Here is a 19,572-nt window from a genome sequence, read left to right on the forward strand (position 1 = left end):
ATCACTTTGCTTTATACCTGAAACACTGTAAATAAACTATACTTTAATAAAAAATATATAATAATTTGTGTGTTCTACTACTAAATGTAAAATAAATAGTATCAAATGTAAAATAGTTAGCTAGTGGGAAGCAGCAGCATAGCACAGGGAGATGAGCTTGGTTCTTTGTGATCACATAGAGCGTTGGGGTAGAGAGGGTGGGAGGGAGATGCAAGAAGAAGGGGATATGGGGATATATGTATACATATAGCTGATTCATTTTGTTATACAGCAGAAACTAACACAACATTGTAAAACAATTATACTCAAAGATATTAAAAAATAATTTTTGTGTCCTAAAATCTCATATAAATGAAAAAAATACATTATGTACTTTCATGTCTGATTTAATTCAGCATAATCTTTGTTTCTTGTCTTGAGATTTATGCAGGCTATTGTGCGTATCCACAGTTCAGTTTTTTTCATCACTGAATAGTCGTCCATTGTATGGATGTACCACAATTTGTTTACCAGTTGATGAGTACTTGGTTACCAGTTGATATTTGGGTTACTTATAACTTTTAGCTATTATTAATAAATCTGTTGTGAAAATTTCTGTACAAATTATTTTGTGGACACATTTTTATTTCTTTTGGGTAAATAATTTAGAATGAAATTACTGTGTTATTTGAAGAATGTAAGTTTAATTTTATAAAAAAACAGACAAGCTGTTTTCCAAAGTGTCTGGAGTTATCTCATTTCTGCATCCCCTAAGAAATGTATGAGTTCCCACTGTTACATATACTCACCACATTATTTATTGTCACTGTTTTTAACTTTACCCACTCTGGTGGCATAGGGTATTTAATTCTGGGTTTACTTTTTATTTCTCTAATGATTATTTTCACTGAGCACATTTGCATGTGGTTATTGGCCATTCTTCTTTAGAAATGTGTCTGGTCAAATCTTTTGCCATTTCTTCCATTATTTTTTCTTTCTTTCAGTTATTACATTGTTAGAATGATTGGTTATATTCTGAACATAATTCCTTTATAAGAGATAGTGTTGCAGATATTTTCTGTCAGTGACTTGTTTGCCATTCCAACATTGTTTTCCAATGATCTGAAGTTCATTTTAAATGTGATGAACTCTAATTTATTAATTTTTAAAATTGTGTTATGTGTGTTTATGTCTGTCTCTGTGTCATATTTATGGAGATTGAAGATTTGAAAGATGCTATTCATTTTCCTGTTGCTTTCACATGTTTTAAAGTTTTAAATATGATATTTTGATCTAGTCTATGATCCATTTTGCATGAATTTTCGTGTATGAGGTGAAGCAAGATTCAAGGTTTATTTTTTCCATATTAATTTACAGTTGTTCCAGCACAAATAACTGAAGACTATCACTATAATCGAATAAATATATCTATTTGATATATTATATAGAAATGCAATTAATTTTTACATGTTTACCTTGTATCCTTCAACTTTGCTCAATTTACAAGCAAGCTATAGTAGCTTTTTTTAATACATCTTTATTAGAGTATAATTGCTTCATAATACTGTGTTAGTTTCTGTTGTACAACAGAGTGATTCAGCCATATGCGTACATATATCCCCATATTCCCTCCCTCTTGAGCCTCCCTCCCACCCTCCCTATCTCACCACTCTAGGTCGTCACAAAGCACCAAGCTGATCTCCCTGTGCTATGCTGCTGCTTCTCACTAGCTATTTTACATTTGATACTGTATATATGTCGATGCTACTCTCACTTCACCCCAGCTTCACACCTCGATCCCATGTCCTCAAGTCGGTTCTCTATGCCTACATCTTTATTCCTGCCTTGCCACTAGGTTCAGTACAGATGGCCAAGAGGCACATGAAAAGATGCTCAACATCACTAGTTATTGACAAATGCAAACTACAATGATGTTGAGCTGCATGACCTGCTTATATATTTTGGAGATTAATCCTTTGTTAGTTGCTTCATTTGCAAACATTTTCTCCCATTCTGAGGGTTGTCTTTTTGTTTCGTTTATGGTGTCCTTTGCTGTGCAAAAGCTTTTAAGTTTCATTAGGTCCCATTTGTTTATTTTTGTTTTTATTTCCATTTCTCTAAGAGGTGGGTCAAAAAGGATCTTGCTGTGATTTATGTCAGATTGATTCTGCCTATGTTCTCCTCTAAGAGTTTTATAGTGTCTGGCTTTACATTTAGGTCTTTAAACCATTTTGAGTTTATTTTGGTGTATCATGTTAGGTAGTGTTCTAATTTCATTCATTTACATGTAGCTGTCCAGTTTTCTCAGCAACACTTATTGAAGAGGCTGTCTTTCTCCATTGTATATTCTTGCCTCCTTTATCAAAGATAAGGTGACCATATGTGTGTGGGTTTATCTCTGGGCTTTCTATCCTCTTCCATTAATCTATATTTCTGATTTTGTGCCAGTACCATACTGTCTTGGTTACTGTAGCTTTGTAGTATAGTCTGAAGTCAGGGAGCCTGATTCCTCCAGCTTCAAAACTGGGCGGAAGACCTAAATAGACATTTCTCCAAAGAAGATATACAGATTGCCAACAAACACATGAAAGGATGTTCAACATCACTAATCATTAGAGAAATCCAAATCCAAACTACAATGAGGTATCACCTAACACCAGTCAGAATGGCCATCATCAAAATATCTACTAACAATAAATACTGGAGAGGGTGTGGAGAAAATCGAACCCTCTTGCACTGTTGGTAGAAATGTAAATTGACACAGCCACTATGGAGAACATTATGGAAGTTCCTTAATAAACTAAAAATAGAACTACCATAACAGCAATCCCACTACAGGGCATATACCCTGAGAAAACCATAATTCAAAAAGAGTCATGTACCACAATGTTCATTGCAGCTCTATTTACAATAGCCATGACATGGAAGCAACCTAAGTGTCCATTGACAGATGAATCGGTAAAGAAGATGTGGCACATATATACAATGGAATATCACTCAGCCATAAAATGAAACGAAATTGAGTTATTTGTAGTGAGGTGGATGGACCTACAGTCTGTCACACAGAGTGAAGTAAGTCAGAAAGAGAAAAACAAATATCATATGCTAACACATATATATGGAATCTAAAAACAAAAATGATTCTGATGAACCTAGGGGCAGGACAAGAACAAAGACACAGACATACAGAATGGACTCGAGGACACGGGGAGGGGGAAGGGTAAGCTGGGACAAAGTCAAAGAGTAGAAATGACATATATACACTACCAAATGTAAAATAAGTAGCTAGTGGGAAGCAGCTGCATAGCACAGGGAGATCAGCTCGGTGCTTTGTGACCACCTAGAGGGGTGGGATAGGTAGGTTGGGAGGGAGGCACAAGAAGGAGGGGATATGGGGATATATGTATACATATAGATGATTAACTTTGTTATACAGCAGAAACTAACACAACATTGTAAAGCAATTACACTCCAATAAAGATGTTAAAATAAAGAGAAAGAGAGAAAGTAGGAAAAGAAAGAAAGAAAGAAAGAAAGAAAGAAAGAAAGAAAGAAAGAAAGAAAGAAAGAAAGAAAAATGAAGAAAGAGAAAGGAAAGAAAGAACCAGAAAAAAAAAAAACATTACAGTGAGGTATCATCTCACACTGGTAAGAATGGCCATTATCAAAAAATCTAGAAACAATAAATGCTGGAAAGTGTGTGGTGAAAAGGGCACCCTCCTGCACTGTTAGTGGGAATGTAAATTGATACAACCACTATGGAGAACAGTATGGAAGTTCCTTAAAAAACTAAAAATATAGTAGCTTCTTAATAGATTTGATTAGAATCTATTTAGAAGATTTAGAAACATTTATATACACAGTCCAGTCATGTTAACTGCAAATAAAATGTATGTTTTTTCATTCCTGACTTTACTACATTGGCCTCCTCTACACTGTTGAATAGAAGTGATGATAGTGGATATCCTTGCCTTGATCCAGTCTTAGGGGTAAAGAGCTCATTCTTTCATTACCAAATATATTAGCTATAGGAAATATGTATTATCCTTTATCAGTTTGAGGTAGTTTTATTCTTAGCTTGATGAGATTAATATTTAAATAGGTGTTGAATTTTCTCAGATATATTTTCTGCATCTATTAAGGATGACCATATAATTTTCCCCTTTAATCTTGTTAATACATGGATTGATTGTCAAATGTTAAAACACCCATGAACCACCTGGTTAAAACCTGGTTAGTCACGATGTATTATACTATTTTTATATTAATGGTTTAGATTTGCTGTTATTTTGTTAGAGAATTTTTTTTATCTGTGTTCACCAATTAAATTGAATCATGGTGTTCTGCTTTTTATAATATATTTGCTTAGTTTTAGTATCATAATAATATTGGCTTCATAAAGTCATTTGTGTCATGTTCCAAATTCTATTTCCCCAAAATTTTTCTATAAGATTTATATTGCTTCTTTACATTTTTGATAGAATTTACCAATAAAAAGCTATCTAGGCCTGGAGCGTGTGTGTGTGTGTGTGTGTGTGTGTGTGTGTGTGTGTGTGTGTGTGTGTGTGTGTGTGTGTGTGTAGGGAGGTGGAAAGTTTCAATCATGATTTCAATTCCTTTAATAGTTAAAAACTGTTTCTATTTCTAATTCCTATTTTATTTTTGTAAAGTATAAAATTTGTGTTTTTCAAAGAACATGACCATTACCTCAAAGTTGTCAAAAATATTGACTAAAATTGTTCATAATATTCCCTTATAGTCTATTTAATCTCTGTGTAATCTCTAATGAGGTTTCCTGTTTTAATTCTGATATTTAAAATTTGTCTTTATCATCTTCATTCTAGCTAGAAAATTATCAATTCTACTGATCTCTGCAGAATCAATTTTTGGTGTCATTGATTTTCACTATTTTGGTTGGTTTTCTATTTCAGTAATTTCAATATTATTTCCCTCCTTCTGCTTACTTTTACTTTAATTTTCCCTTTTATTTTCTTGATTTCTAAGGCAGAACCTTAGACAACTGATTTTAGAACTCTCTTCCTTTCTAAGACAAGTTTTTAAAGGTATAAATTTCCCTGTAAACACTTCAACCACCCATATAAATTTTGACATGATGCATTTTCATTATAATTCAGTTTAAAATATATTTTAACCCCCCTTGTAATTTTTTATTTGACCCAGAGGCATTTAGAAATGTGTTGTTTAATTCCAAATAGTTGGAGATTTGCCAGATATGTTTGTTATTGATTTCTACTTTAATTCTATTATGAGCAACAAATCCACTCTATATGATTTAAATCTGTCAAATCTGAGACTTGTTTTATGGTTCTATGGTCTATTTTGGTGAATATTTCATTGTGCTTGAAAGAATGTGAATTGGGTGAATTATACTACTACTGGGTGACTCTTCCATGTTGCTTAGCTAAAATTACTAGGTAAAGTTATCTAAATCCTATAAAGATTTAATTTTTTCTCTACTGTTTTTAATAATTAGAGAAGATTATTAAACTCTCCAATGACAATTGTGAAGTGAATCTGTCAATTTATTTCTCTCAATTTCTTGTTTTCAGTCCTGTGAATTTTATTCCATATGTTGAAGTCTGTAAGTAATTGCATATACACCTAGGATTGAGCTATGACATCTTTATAAATCAACTCTTTTATCATTTTTAAGTATCCTTTTTTCATCTATGGCAATGTTCCTTGTCCCAAAGACTACTTTCTCTATTAGTAATAAAACCAAAACAAATTTTAAGTGATTAGCACATATCTTTATCCATTCTTTCAATTTTAAGCTATTTTTGTATTTATATTGCAAGTGAATTCCTTGTAAACCACATATATTTGGATCTCACTTTTATATCCAGTCTGTTTCTGCCTTGTAATCAAAGTGCTTAAATATCTTCATTTTAATGTGATTATCAATATTGTTGGTTCAAGGCTACCATTTCTTTCTGTTTTCTAGTTTCCCACATATTCTTTTTTTCATTTATCCTGCCTTCCTTTGAATGGAGTGATTACTTTGACTTTTTTATCTCTTCTATTGGCCTATCATCTATTACCTCTGTTTTCTTTTCCAGGGTTGCTCTACTTGTTGGAAAAATGCATCTTTAACTTATCAGGATACCTTCAAATAATATATAATTTATTGTACAACATGGAAACTTTATTACAATGTATATGCATTTATCCCCTCCCATTGTTATTGTTTTTATATTTTTTACTTCATTATTATAACATTTATAATACATTGTTATTATTTTTACTTTAAGCATGTGATTAATGTTTAAATTTTTTAATCAAGAAAAAATTATATTTAGCCACCTATTTACCTTTTCCATCACTCTATCCATTTTCATATATTCAAGCTTCCATCAATTATCATTTTTCCTCCAGTGTGAGGAATGCCTTCAATATTTCTTATGTGCACACCTGCTGGCAATTTAGCTTTTGGGTGTCCACAATTTTTTTTTATTTCATGTTAATATTTCAATATATTTTAGATGGTATAGAATTTTACATTATTTCCTTTTACTTTCAAAATTTTAAAGATGTTATTTCTTTGTTTTATAGTTTATATTGTTTCTGATGAGGTATCTGTGGTCTTTCTTATCACTTTTCTTCTGTTAGTAATGTGTCTTTTTTTTCCCTAGGTGTTTTTAAGATGTCCCTTTTATCACTGGTCAGGTCTGTGACATTGTTTGCAAATGGCTTTCTTTGGTTTATCCTGTTTGAGTGTATTGTGTTCACTGGATCACTGTGTTTCTAGTTTAAATCAAATTTGGACAAGTTTCTCTTTATTCACCTCTCTTTTTTCTTTCTGAAAGCCAATTACACATTTATGGGACCACCTGATATTATCCCACACATTCTAGCTCTGGTTCTTTTTCTACATTTTTCTCTATGCTAGAAACTTTCAAATATTTGTAGAATCTATTTCTTCAGTGGATCATGTGTCTGTGAGAATAGTATCTAGAGATATTACAAACAAGGCAAGTATGTGCTACACAGCAGTGCCCCCAAGAAGCATAGTTTGCTCCTTCATATGTGCAGTGTGAAAGGTTCTTCATAGGAGGTGGTACTATGGAACCAGAACTCCTTCTCCAGGTTGGTGCCTCCCATCCTCCAGCATATGAGATGAAGCTATAGATCAGGAAACAGGGCAAGAGTACAAGGTTACACAGCCAGGGCACAGGCGCTGTTGCACAGTGGTCAGTGGGCTTGGCAATCAGTGGGCGGTTTCCTGGCTGTCCATCGTAATGCAGCTGGGAGACTGTGGCAAGTGACTTCATCTCATGGGGGCTCAATTCCCTTAAAGTAAAAAGCCCAGGCCTGGGCATTCCGAAGCACCCTCCCAGGGCTCTAGACCTCCTCCAAGGATTGGGGCTGTGGGGGAAGTGGGGAGGCTGGGAGTTAGAAGAGTAACAGGTAGCCTGGCTCTTCTGTGTCCTCTCTTCAGGCTTCTGGCTCCTGACTGAGGCTTTTCAGAGAGTTGAGGACAACCCACAATTGATCACCAGTGGATTGGGAGCCTCTGAAAATTGACATAGGGGTGGGGTTGCTGGGCAGCCTGGCATATGCCCAGGAAACTGTGCATGGAATTACCCCAGAGTGAACCTGGACACAGGTCCATGTCTAATCCAGGGTCCCCTAAATGGAGGGACCTCAGTGTTGCTGCTTACCCTTCTGGTCCTCCTGAGACCTTGCTCATGTCTGACCCTTAGAATTCCCCAACATCCTTGGAGCCAGAGTCCAGCCACTGCCACTACTCTGTTCTCACTCCACTGGAACATTTAGGGAAGGAGGGGTCAGCAGAAAACCAGTGTCCCTCAGGCCCCCTTGGCAGCAGGGAATGGGCTCAATGATGGGGAAGATGATGGTCTTGTTTGGTGAAACCTTTGTAAAGTTGAGAGATACTGGAATCCACGCTCAGGGAACTCTGAGGGGAAATGCGGGCCAGAGAGTGTCATCAGGGCAACTGTTGCTGACCTCTGGGAGTAATGCAGGGAGATTTTATGGTGGAAAAAGTGCTGGCTGAGAATGAGGAACCCTGGAGTGTTTGGGAGTCCCTTAGGACATCTGGGACATCACAACCTCCTCTCCTGTTTTCTCATCTGAAACCCCTAGCACATGCACTCTGATGCCATTGAGCAAGGCTGAGATTGAGGCTGGTCCTCTTTCCCTGAAATCCCCTTCCTTTTACCTTTTTCCAGCCTCTATCAGACTCCCAAGGTATCTCTGAAATTATGCACGTTTGTTTTCTTGATAACCTGTCACCGTCACAACATCCAGCAACTTTGGTCACCCCTGAATCACTTAGACACTGGAGTTTGCCACACAGGACAGCATCTATATTCCTCACCCAGCCTCGAGTCAGGACATTCCTGGCCCCAGCCCACAAGGTGGCACAAGCACATCTAAATCTACAGTAGACAACCTATATGCCCACTGTACACACCAGTGGGAAAACTCTGACCAGACTCTGGCACATCCTCTCAGATTAATATCCCCCATCCATCAGGGTTCTTTATGAATTGTATGTGAGAAATCCTTGTGTTACCAAAAGTGAGGTCTGGCTGCTCACTGCTTAAAAGCCAATAAAAAGGCAAGCTTTGTGGAAAGGAAAGTTTGCTTTATTTCAAAGGCTGGTAACTGGGAGAAAGGGCAGACTCATATCAAAAGGCTGACTCCCCCTGACAATCAGTGGGCAAGAGCTTTTAAAGGGGAGTTCCAGGGGTGTGTAGGCTGAGGGAGGGGGTTACATGCAGAAACAGCACAGTCAGCTCTGACAGTCGTCTTGAAACTGGTCATGAAGTGGTCTGATCAGCATCATCTTGATTGTTTTGAGTACAGTTAATCTTTAGTTCCAGGGTCGATTTGTTCCAATTTCTTTGAGACCAGTTCTTGGAATTGTGGCAGCTTATGTCATGGCTATGATCTGGTCATCGCATAGTTAACTTCTTCTACTTGGTGGAGGTTTCAGGATCTACAAGACAGCTCAAAGTCTATGGGTCAGAATATCATCTGTAGCCCTTCAGGAGGAATTAAATGTCCTTGACTTTACTTAATGACTAAACTCTCATTATTTTGTCCTGTTTGTTTTCCTTTGCTTCCTCATTTTCTCACTTCTCTGATTAAACTTATTCTTTGGCTAAAGTTTTTCTACAGACAAAAGGCAAGCAGAGCATATAGGGGGGAAGGACCATAGGGTTCTGCTCCATTTCACTTGCACAGGGCATACCACATAATAGGAACTCAATGAACAGACTTTAAATTGGAATTAAAAACCACTATCCAAAGGAGGAAGCCAGAGACCCCTGGAAGAGATAACTGACAGTGCTGAGAGAGAGGCATTGCTATCCTTTATGGTCCCCTCTCCCATTTTTACTTAGAACCTGCTACAGAAGTGCCCACATCCCTATTCTCACTCAGGACAAGTAACTAGTGCTGCACAGATGTCCTACCTGAACTCATGGACCCACCTGACAATCCCCACCATCATAGGTGTGACCATATCTGCACAGGTGATCTCAGTTGGAGAATATATGGGTAAAAATCCCTTTCTGGAGACCTGTTGCTTCCTATTGGAGTGGCAGGTAGTTAAGTTCTAGAGGTGAACTCAGTCCTTGTAGGTGGGTATTATGGTCCCCATGTTATAAATGAGACTAAGGTCCAGGGAAGGATATGGCATCACGAAAATATGGAAGACTAAGCATCAGCCTTCAAGTGCTCCTTTCACCACACTTCCAAACCCCCTCATTAAACCTCCTAATTAAAAACTCTCTTGAGCTTGGACTTCCCTGGTGGCACAGTGGTTAAGAAGCCACCTGCCAATGCAGGGGACAAGGGTTTGATCCCTGGTCCGGGAAGATCCCATATGCCGCAGAGCAACTAAGCCCATGCGCCACAACTACTGAGCCTGTGCCCTAGAGCCCGTGAGCCACAACTATTGAAACCCGCACACCTAGAGTCCGTGCTCTGCAACAAGAGAAGCCACTACAGTGAGAAGCGCAAGCACCGCAACAAAGAGTAGCCCCTGCTGGCTGCAACTAGAGAAAGCCTGCGTTCAGCAACAAAGACCCAACACAGCCAACAATAAGTAAATAAACTAATTAATTAAAAACTCTCTTGAGCTTCCGTGACCACTCTGAGGCTCCAGGGATATACCAGGATAATCCACCTAAGGGGTGTCCTAGAACAAAAAGAAACAAAGATATCAGATGCACAATGGTCCACTTATTTTGCTTGATATGAAGAAACCAAAAGGCAGCTGAATAATTCAAACCACATTAAAAAGTTTCTTAAAGTTTTCTGAACTAGTAAGCCCCCTAGAACTTTCTGCTGCACCGCTATATTCCCCTCCAAGCTCTTCTTTATATTATTTTCTCCCAAAATGAAAGGTTCAACAGACCATTTCTTACAGATGAAGCCCAGGGAATGGCCGGTACTCATCCTCAAACAAGGCCAACAGAAGAGATAACATTCAAACCTTACTATCAGTTTGAATTGCATGCCATCACCAAGGACTCTTCTGACCCCCAAAAGGAAAGGCAAAGGTTTATTAGACAATTCGGGGTTGTTGGGTCACCTATCAGTTGGCCCTGGAGATGCCTTCTTTTGGTTCGAAAAGGTCAAATGGAACATTTCTGGAGACCTTCAAAGGTCTCAGACTACCCCTGATTCCCAATGGAAGCTGAGGGAAGAAAGATAAAAAATTACTAGGTGCCATCTCTCAAGTCGGTCCCACCAAAACTGATTGGTCTTGTATCCAAAATTGTAAACAACAAATAGGTGAAACTGGCCATTACCGCTGATTAGAGAAAACAAGGAAAGAGCATTTGGACACGGGAATCACTTCCTAAACAGCCTCTGCTCTGGCCACAGCTTTGCAAATAGTCTCAGACTGGAGCTCTGTCACAGAGAAATAATATTAGTTGGCAAAATGCAAACATGTCTGAACTCCCTTCATTAGCCCACCAATATGAAGTTCACCATTATTTCCAAAAAATTTGGAAAATACACAGTGCAAGGTTATAACATTGCAATTAAAACAGAAAGACCTGAAAATCTAATCTACAGCAAACCCCAAGTTCATGGTCTTTCATTGATCAGGACACTTGCAGAAATTGTCAGAAAAAAAGGACACTGGCTCAGACCTCAAGAGGAGGGGAAAAGCCTGAGACTCCTCCTCATCGCAAAATTATTGACTCTCCTCCAGGGAAATAGATGTTGAATGTCCTCAACTGTCACTGAATTCACAACAGGAGATAAGCGTACAAGTTGAAGGGCGCCCCACCACATTATTCACTGATACAGGGGCAACACATTCGACCCTTAACACCACCTCCTTCCCTGTCCCCTTTCCTCTGAGTCACCAAACCTTACCAGTAGTGGGTTTTGTAATTTACCTCATGATTTGCCTCTATCTCAACCCTTAACTATTTCTATGGCACCTCTTAAAGCTCAACAACACTTCCTTCTTGGTTCTGCCATCCCAGTAAAACTGTTTAGCAAGAGGTCTTTGCATGAATTTGGTTAAAAAATTCATTGTGCCCCAAAAGACTCCTACAGGTCCCTGACTCCTCCCCGCTTCAAGCCTATGTCCCCTAACAGCTTTGTCTGACTTTGCCGAGTTCCTTTCCCTGCTTCAACTTAACACTTATTTCATTGAACATGCAAAGCTATATTAGACCAAATTCCCTCTTCTTTATGGGAAAAAACTCTACTGGTGTTGGGCACAGACAGAATGCAGAACCCCACGAGGTAGAAATAGATCCTTTCATGTTCCTTCTCAAAATTCCCCAATATCATTTAAAGCCAGAAGTACTTGAAGTGTTCTGCCCAACCATCCAAACTTTATTAGACAAAAACGTCTAGTCTCCACTTCTAGACCATGCAATACTCTCATTTTTGCTGTCAAAAAGCCAAACAGGAAAGGATATTTAGATACTAAGATCTATCAACAAAAATATTCAAACTCAGATTTCCCTTGGTGTTTAATCCTAACACTTTCCTGTCTACCATTCCTTTATCCAGTATTTCACAGTCATTGATTTGTGTACCACCTTGCCTGAGCCTGGACTCCCGCTGGCCCGCCGCGCTGCGCCCGACCCGGTGGGCGCCCTGCCCTGGCGGCCCCCGCAGGGCTCCCTGGCATCCTTCTCGAGCAGCACCAGCTTCTCCACGGCCACCTCGCTGTCCAGCAGCTCCTCAGCCTCCTCGTGCTCCACGCTGGACTCCAGCGCCTCGGAGAGCGGCCGCAAGCCCCAGGGGCCCCGGCCCCCAACGCCCCCGCCTCCGCTGCCCCGGCGCGGGAGTGCGTTGTGTGTGCTGAGGGCGAGGTGATGGCCGCGCTGGTGCCCTGCGGCCACAGCCTCTTCTGCGTGGACTGCGCCGTCCGCATCTGCGGCAAGAGCGAGCCCGAGTGCCCGGCCTGCCGCACACCTGCCACCCAGGCCATTCATATCTTTTCCTAGCCGGTCACCTCGCCGCGCCCGTGGCCCCCAGGGCGGTCCACGGATGCGGGGTGGGTGCTCAGGGCCGGGTGGGGAGGAAGCGGAGAGGGCGGGCGGGGGGAGCGGCGGGCTGGCCAGTGTTTACAGACAAGCTTTAACTCCGGTCCCAAGCGTGGAGACGGCGACCCGGAGGCCCAGCGACACCTCAGTTCTTAACAAATGACAGTATTGAGTCGACAGGTTAAAGTAAACCAGAGAGAAAAGGCGGGCTTGCACTTTTTATTTAAGACACCCCCCCTCCCCAGGGTGATCTTTTTAAGGAAAAAAAAAAAACCAACACGATTTTACAACTCTCCTGGTTGTCCTTTTGTACGTAGCTGATATCGATTTGACAGTGTTTGTTTTCCCAGGGCCTCAACCTCTGCAGAAACTTCCAGGAGGATGACTCCCTTTTTGGGGCTAACTGGTTACCCTTTAGTATGTAAGCCGCGCGCAGGCTGGAGGGGGGCGGCGGGAGGGGGCGTCCAGAACTTTCTTTCTTTTTTTTTTTTTTAAATTATTAATCCCTTTCTGCTGTGGTTTCTGTTGACCGTTTTTAAATTTTTTTAAACTTTTACCTCTTGTGTATATGTAGGGAATTTATAGGGAAATATGTACTTTATGGAATAAATTTTAAGAAAACTAAAATATACTTTATTTTAAATAAAGTAATGGACCTTTAGTCTTACACAGCTAAATTACTGATTATATATTTGCTGAGCTGACCTAAGGGTTCAGAAACTTGTATCAAGAGTTTTATTTTCTGACTTCAAAGCCTTCTTAATAAAGTCTTTTTACTACACGTGAAAAAAAAAGGAAATCTCAATAATTGTTTGCCTTACCTGGGATAACCAATAATATGTTCCTGAACTCTTATACCCCAAGGATTTATTGAGTCTCCTACCTACTTTTTGAGCAGCCTAAATGCCAATTTGAAGGACATAAAAGTCCCAGGAGACTCCATTTTAAAATAATATGCAGATGACCTTCTTCTATATTCTGACAGTGATGACAACTCCATTTTGCACACCAAATATCTTCTTATGGAATTAGCAAGAAAGGGCCACGTGGTAGCTAGAGATGAAATTCAACTATGTTCTCTTTGTGTGCAATATCTGAGTCATATTTCAGCTGCAGGTAAAACTAACTCCATGACTGAGCCTCTACTATTCACTATGTTCCTCTTCCTGAAACAAAACAACCATCCACTTAGGGAGGATTTTGTTGGTATTGCAGGATATTATAGAATGTGAGTATCTGATTTATATATGATTGCCTCACTCCTCTATGCCATGACTAGGGAGTCATTCCAAGATCCAGAAGTCTCAGACTCCTGATCCAAAGATACTTTTGAGAGTCATAAGGACTGTTTACTTTCACTTCCAATTCTTGGACTCCTCAGTTACTCCCTCCTTTTTCTTTGTTTGTGAACAAGGAGTGCCCATGGAGTGTTATCCCAGTAACATAATAGACACAAAAGTCCTCTTGGACATTACAGATTGGTTATGCCAATGAAAATTCAATCAACAATCATGTTAAGAAGAAATAAAAAGAATTTTATTTGAGCCAAACTGAAGATTATTCTCAGGAAGCAGATTCTCAGAAAGCTCTAAGAACTGTTCTGCCTGTTAAAAGTCGAAGGAACAGTCATATACATTTTTGAGACAAAGAATCGTACATCAAAATGACATACTGATATTTTATATAAAGGTCACCAAGGATACATAGTCCAAGTAAGCACATACAAAGGAAGTAGCAAGTCACCATGACCCCCTAAAGAGCTGGGAAAGAACACTATTCTTTTAAGAGGTTACATTGCTAATGTCAGAAGAAAAAATATTGATCTTTATGGTTAAGCAGGCACTCCCATCTTTGAGAAGTTCTGGTTAATGGGTAATTCAGATGCACACTGCACATTAGGGATGTTCAGAGGAAGCCCAAACAAACACAGAGAGATAATTTTATGTTTAATTTTTTCTTGTCCTGCCTTAAAATATAAATTTTATTTCATCAGTTAGATGCAATAGCTAGAGCACACACTTCTTGTCTTCAAGCTGTGGCTGCAACCACCAAATTTTTCCAGGTTACCTCTGATTTAGTATTAGGTCATCTACTTGACATGCATGTTTCCTATGCTGGGCAATCCTATAACTTATGGAAAACACACAGCACTTTTCTGTGTCTCGACTTACATCTTATGAGATCTCACTATTCTCCCTCACTTCACCACTTAATTGCTGTCAAATCTTTATACTGACCGCTTGTTTCCTTTACCTACTAATCGGATGCCCCATGATTGTTTCATTAACACTAGATTATTATCTTGTCCTAGATGAGGTTTGTCATGAAACTCCCTCCCCCAAATTGACCTCATTCTATTTTGATGGCTCCTACTTCTGGAAGGCGGATGGGGCCTTCCACGATAGATATGTCATCACTGATCAATATAAACCTCTACCAAATGTTAAATCAGCCTACATAGCTGAGTATTTGGGCTAGCATAAGAGGAGAGAGATTGAAGGTTAACATTTATACTGACAACTACCATGCCTTTGAGGTATCACATGATTTTATGTTATAGAAACAGAGGATTCATGGCAGTGGCTGATACTCCAGTTAAAAATGGACTCCCAAAAAAGTAAATTGGTGCAGCCACTGTGGAAAACAGTATGGAAGTTCCTCAGAAAACTAAAAATAGAGTTTCCATATGATCCTGCAATCCCACTCCTGGACATGTATCTGGACAAAACTATAATTCAAAAAGTTACATGCACCCCTTTGTTCATAGCAGAACTAGTCACGATAGCCAAGACATGGAAACAATCTAAATGTCCATTGACAGATGAATGGATAAAGAAGACGTGGTACATATACACAATGGAATAAAAAAGAATGAAATAATGCCATTTTCAGCAACATGTATGCAACTAGAGATTATCATACCAAGTGAAGTAAGTCAGAAAGAGAAAGACAGATACCATATGATATCACTAATATGTGGAATCTAAAATATGACACAAACGAACTTATCTACAAAACATAAACAGATTCACAGATATAGAGAACAGACTTGTTGTTGCCAGTGGAGAGAGGTGGTGGGGGAAGGATGGATTGGGAGTTTGGGACTATCAGATGCAAACTATTATATATAGAAATGGATAAACAACAAGGTCCTACTGTATAGCACAGGGAACTATATTCAATACCCTGTGATAAACCATAATGGAAAAGAATATGAAAAAGAATGGATATATATATATATATATATATATATATATATATATATAAAACTGAGTCACTTTGCTGCACAGCAGAAATTAACACAACATTGTAAATCAACTATACTTCCATTAAATAATATTTTTAAAAATAATGGATCCCAAAGAGCAGATCTTCTAGAGGTATTGCTATTACCCTAGGAAATCACTATTGATAAACTGAGGGACACAGCACAGAAAATTCAAACAAGTCCTGGGCAAATAGATTGGCTGATAAATATGTTAAATTAGGAGCCTCTTCCCTAATCACCCAAGAAATCCCAGAGATACCCAACCCTTGGGACTATACCACTAGGTCCCACTTCAAGGCCCTAGATCCTGGTAGGATTGTTCACCCTCCACTGAGAGAGATAACTTCTTTAGGATGACTCCTAAGGAAATCATAAAAGAGATCCATGGGGCCCAAATAGCAGCATCTGACTCAGAAGTAATTGGGTGGGAAAAAGCTGGATGTTCAATCCACTTAGATGAACTCTGGTCTCACAGAGACAGCTACTTGGTAGCTCCTAAGTCTATATCTTGAATCATTGTATATGATTTACACAACATGATTTCCATGGGGTTGAGTATATTTTATTAACCCTTGGCAGTATTCCATGGAATCAGACAAACAAAAGTTTGGACTTTTTTTAAGCTTTTATTTGGACCAAGCAGTTGCCACTTGTCTCATCTGCCAGAAACATAACCATGGAAAAGCTGTAAAGGTGGGGCAATGAGGGGAAGCTGCTCCCCAGGATCCTTCCTTATTGGCAAAGAGATTTTATCCACTTACCAATAGCACAAGGCTACCAATAGGTCCTCACTCTAAACTGCATGCTTTCTAAATGGTTGAAGGCTTTCTCCTGACAAAATGTCTCAGCAACATCTGTTGCCAACATTTTCCTGGAATGAATCTTCCCCACTTGAGGTATTCACTGTACCATCTTTAGTGACAGAGGATGAAATCATCCAGGAAATTGAAGAGTCCACTGCTCTTACCATCCTCAGTCACCAGGCACCATAGAAAGTCAATGGCATCCTCAAGACCAAAGCAGATAAACTACTTGAGAGTTGGTCATGAGAGCTGCCTGTTGCTCTTACGAATCTCAGAACTGCTTCCCTATCTCCACATGAGCTACCCTCTTAAATTATCATGGAAAGACAATGAGTGATTTCTGCAGATGAGATGACCTCAGTCTTTGTCTTCTTTGAAGAGAGCAAGATTGTAAAGCAGGCAGAGTTTATAAGATGCACAGTTCGTGTGGGAGAGCACACAAAGAAGCAGTTTATTTAGGGCAGAAGCAAATTTACACGCTCGGAGAAGAAGAGTGTGAGATCCTTGCGAGTGAGGAGCACACTATAGGGGCAGTTTAGGTTGTTAATATGGGGCTAATCTTCCAGGGTGTAGATGAGGGTGACTCTCCTTTTCCCTCTCCTATGATTATGCCGGTTGAAGTTCCTTAGGTGGGCTTCCATCAGGCACCTTTTTTAATCTTTCCTGTGAATACCTAAGTGAAACTCACAGGGGTGGAAGGTAAAACTGCAATGCTAATGATATTATGGTATTACAATGTAGCCAAGGTTACTAGAGGACGACTTGAGACCCCCTCTGTCCACGTGTCAGGCTGGGAAATCCTCCCACCAACAAGAATGAGGAGGCTGTGGTGGGTTGCTTTCTCTTTCACACAATCATCAGAAACCTCTGCATTTTTATTTATGCATGTTCGACGGTTTTCATGTAGAGTATTTTGCTCAGGTGCTATAAAATTTGTTTTAGATGCCATTCCTCCATGTGTCATGGCCTCATTAAGTGCAAAACAAAGAGGTGGCTTTGCCTTCGGCCTAATGTCTATGCATGAAGAGGCTGTCCTTCGGCCCCCACCCTGACCTTCTTGCCTCATGAGGATACCTTATTCATCATGGCTAGTGGAACATTCTAACTTAATTTAATCTGACATCCTTAAATACTGCCAAGGGTTAATAAAATATACTCAACCCTATAATCACCAAGCCAACCCTGCCTTCCCTTTAGAAGTTCCTGAACAACGCTTACATGATTTACAAGTAGGCAGTCTGGTTTTCTGGAAACACTACCATCAGAACTTATCTTGAACCCAGATCTTATACAGTTTTATTCATTGTGGACACTGCTGTCAAATTACAGGGTGCTCAACCCTGGGTTCATGTTTCACAAGTAAAGAAATAGAAGAGCTGTTCAAACTGGAGTATTCCAACTGAAGACCTCAAACTCTGGAGTTCTGTCAAGAGCCTCCAGAAGCCGGCAGCTGCCCCAAGAATATCTGAACAAGTCAATGATGTCACAAGGTACTCAGTGTCCACCCAGGATGATGCAAAAAGACCCATCTGATTCCCTTAATGATTTTTATCCCCTGAATTTTTATCCTTAGCATCTGCCTAGAGAACCTTGCCACAATAACTCCTCACCTTCACTATGATTTTCCTCACCTGATATTAGTTTTCACCTTCATTTTTCATTCCTAACTTTATGAGTTCCTACTCCCCTTTTCCCCCTATTCTCAGTAAGGCCATTTCACCCACAGATCCTTGATAAGCGAGGGTCAAACTGATCACCATTTCCTGTAACACCACATACTGTCAGTGCTGTGTGCCTTTTCTTCCCTTTCCTTTCCTCCGGAATTTCCCAGATCCCCTTGATCAATCAGGACACCTATTTTGCTATAACCCTTCCTCCTTTTTTCTCCACTGTCTTAAACCAGACAATTACCCATCTTTAGAAAACTACTGTACTTACACCAGTCTATCCTTGCAAGGGTCATATCTGTTTCCATAGTAATTTTACCACCAGCCCCTTTCTGCAGAAGGACATTTGTCTTGACACTTACCTAGCTTTCACTAATTCCAGCATAAAATCCCCAAGCTGCTATGTGTTCCCTGGATATCCCTCATATGAATGGAAATGTCCCCACTGCCCCTCCCAGCCAAGTCTCTTGGACACAACCCAACCACATGTAGACCATCTCTGACAAATCCTTTCTCCACCCTCACAATCTGCATTATGTGGTCACCCTTAGCTATCAGATAACTATATCTATGATGCTTGGCTAACTCCCAATGATTTTAATTTTGTCTGTGGAACCCAAGCTTATTGGCTGTTATGGGTCAACTGGACTGGATCATACTACTTTGCCAATCTTACTAATCCCTTTCTCCACTGAGCTCCCCACAATTTTCCTCCCTTCTTGGACTATCTCTAAAACAATCACCCTCTCCTTCTGGTTCACCTTACTCTCACTGTAGGAGCAAAAGAAGTATCAAGTATATCACAGGTCCCCTGTAGATGGTCTTGATTACTGGGGAGGCAACGTATGTGGGGGAAAACAGCTAAAGAACGGGATTCACTGCTCTTGGGGAAAGTTTTGCCACCTTTTGGGTACCATCCCTAGAAATCCATCTCCTAACTGGCTTGCACAAAATCATTTACTCATTGCTGAAGCAAATTACCTTTTCCTTGGACAGCATCACCAGTGGCTTGAATCTATGATCATCAAGTACAAGATGTCCAGCAAGTTGTTTTGGCTACAGAAGGAGGCACCTTTGACCCAGGCAACTTGTCTGACATCTTTGCCATAACCAGGAAGTTTTGAGAGGCAAATGAAGAAATCCATGGCATCACTGCCCTTGTACTGACACAACCAGAAAGGTCAAAGTGTCCGGGGACTTCTTCTGACGTATCCCTGAAGCTCTACAAATGTGGGAATACAGATTGATTCAGCCTCTAATCTTTATTTCTATCCCACTCATTAAATGGCTATCCCACTCATTAAATGTCTTGTGAGTCACACAGTACAGAAAATGGTAAC

This window comes from Lagenorhynchus albirostris, chromosome 1, assembly GCF_949774975.1.
Source record: "Lagenorhynchus albirostris chromosome 1, mLagAlb1.1, whole genome shotgun sequence".
NCBI lineage: Eukaryota > Metazoa > Chordata > Mammalia > Artiodactyla > Delphinidae > Lagenorhynchus > Lagenorhynchus albirostris.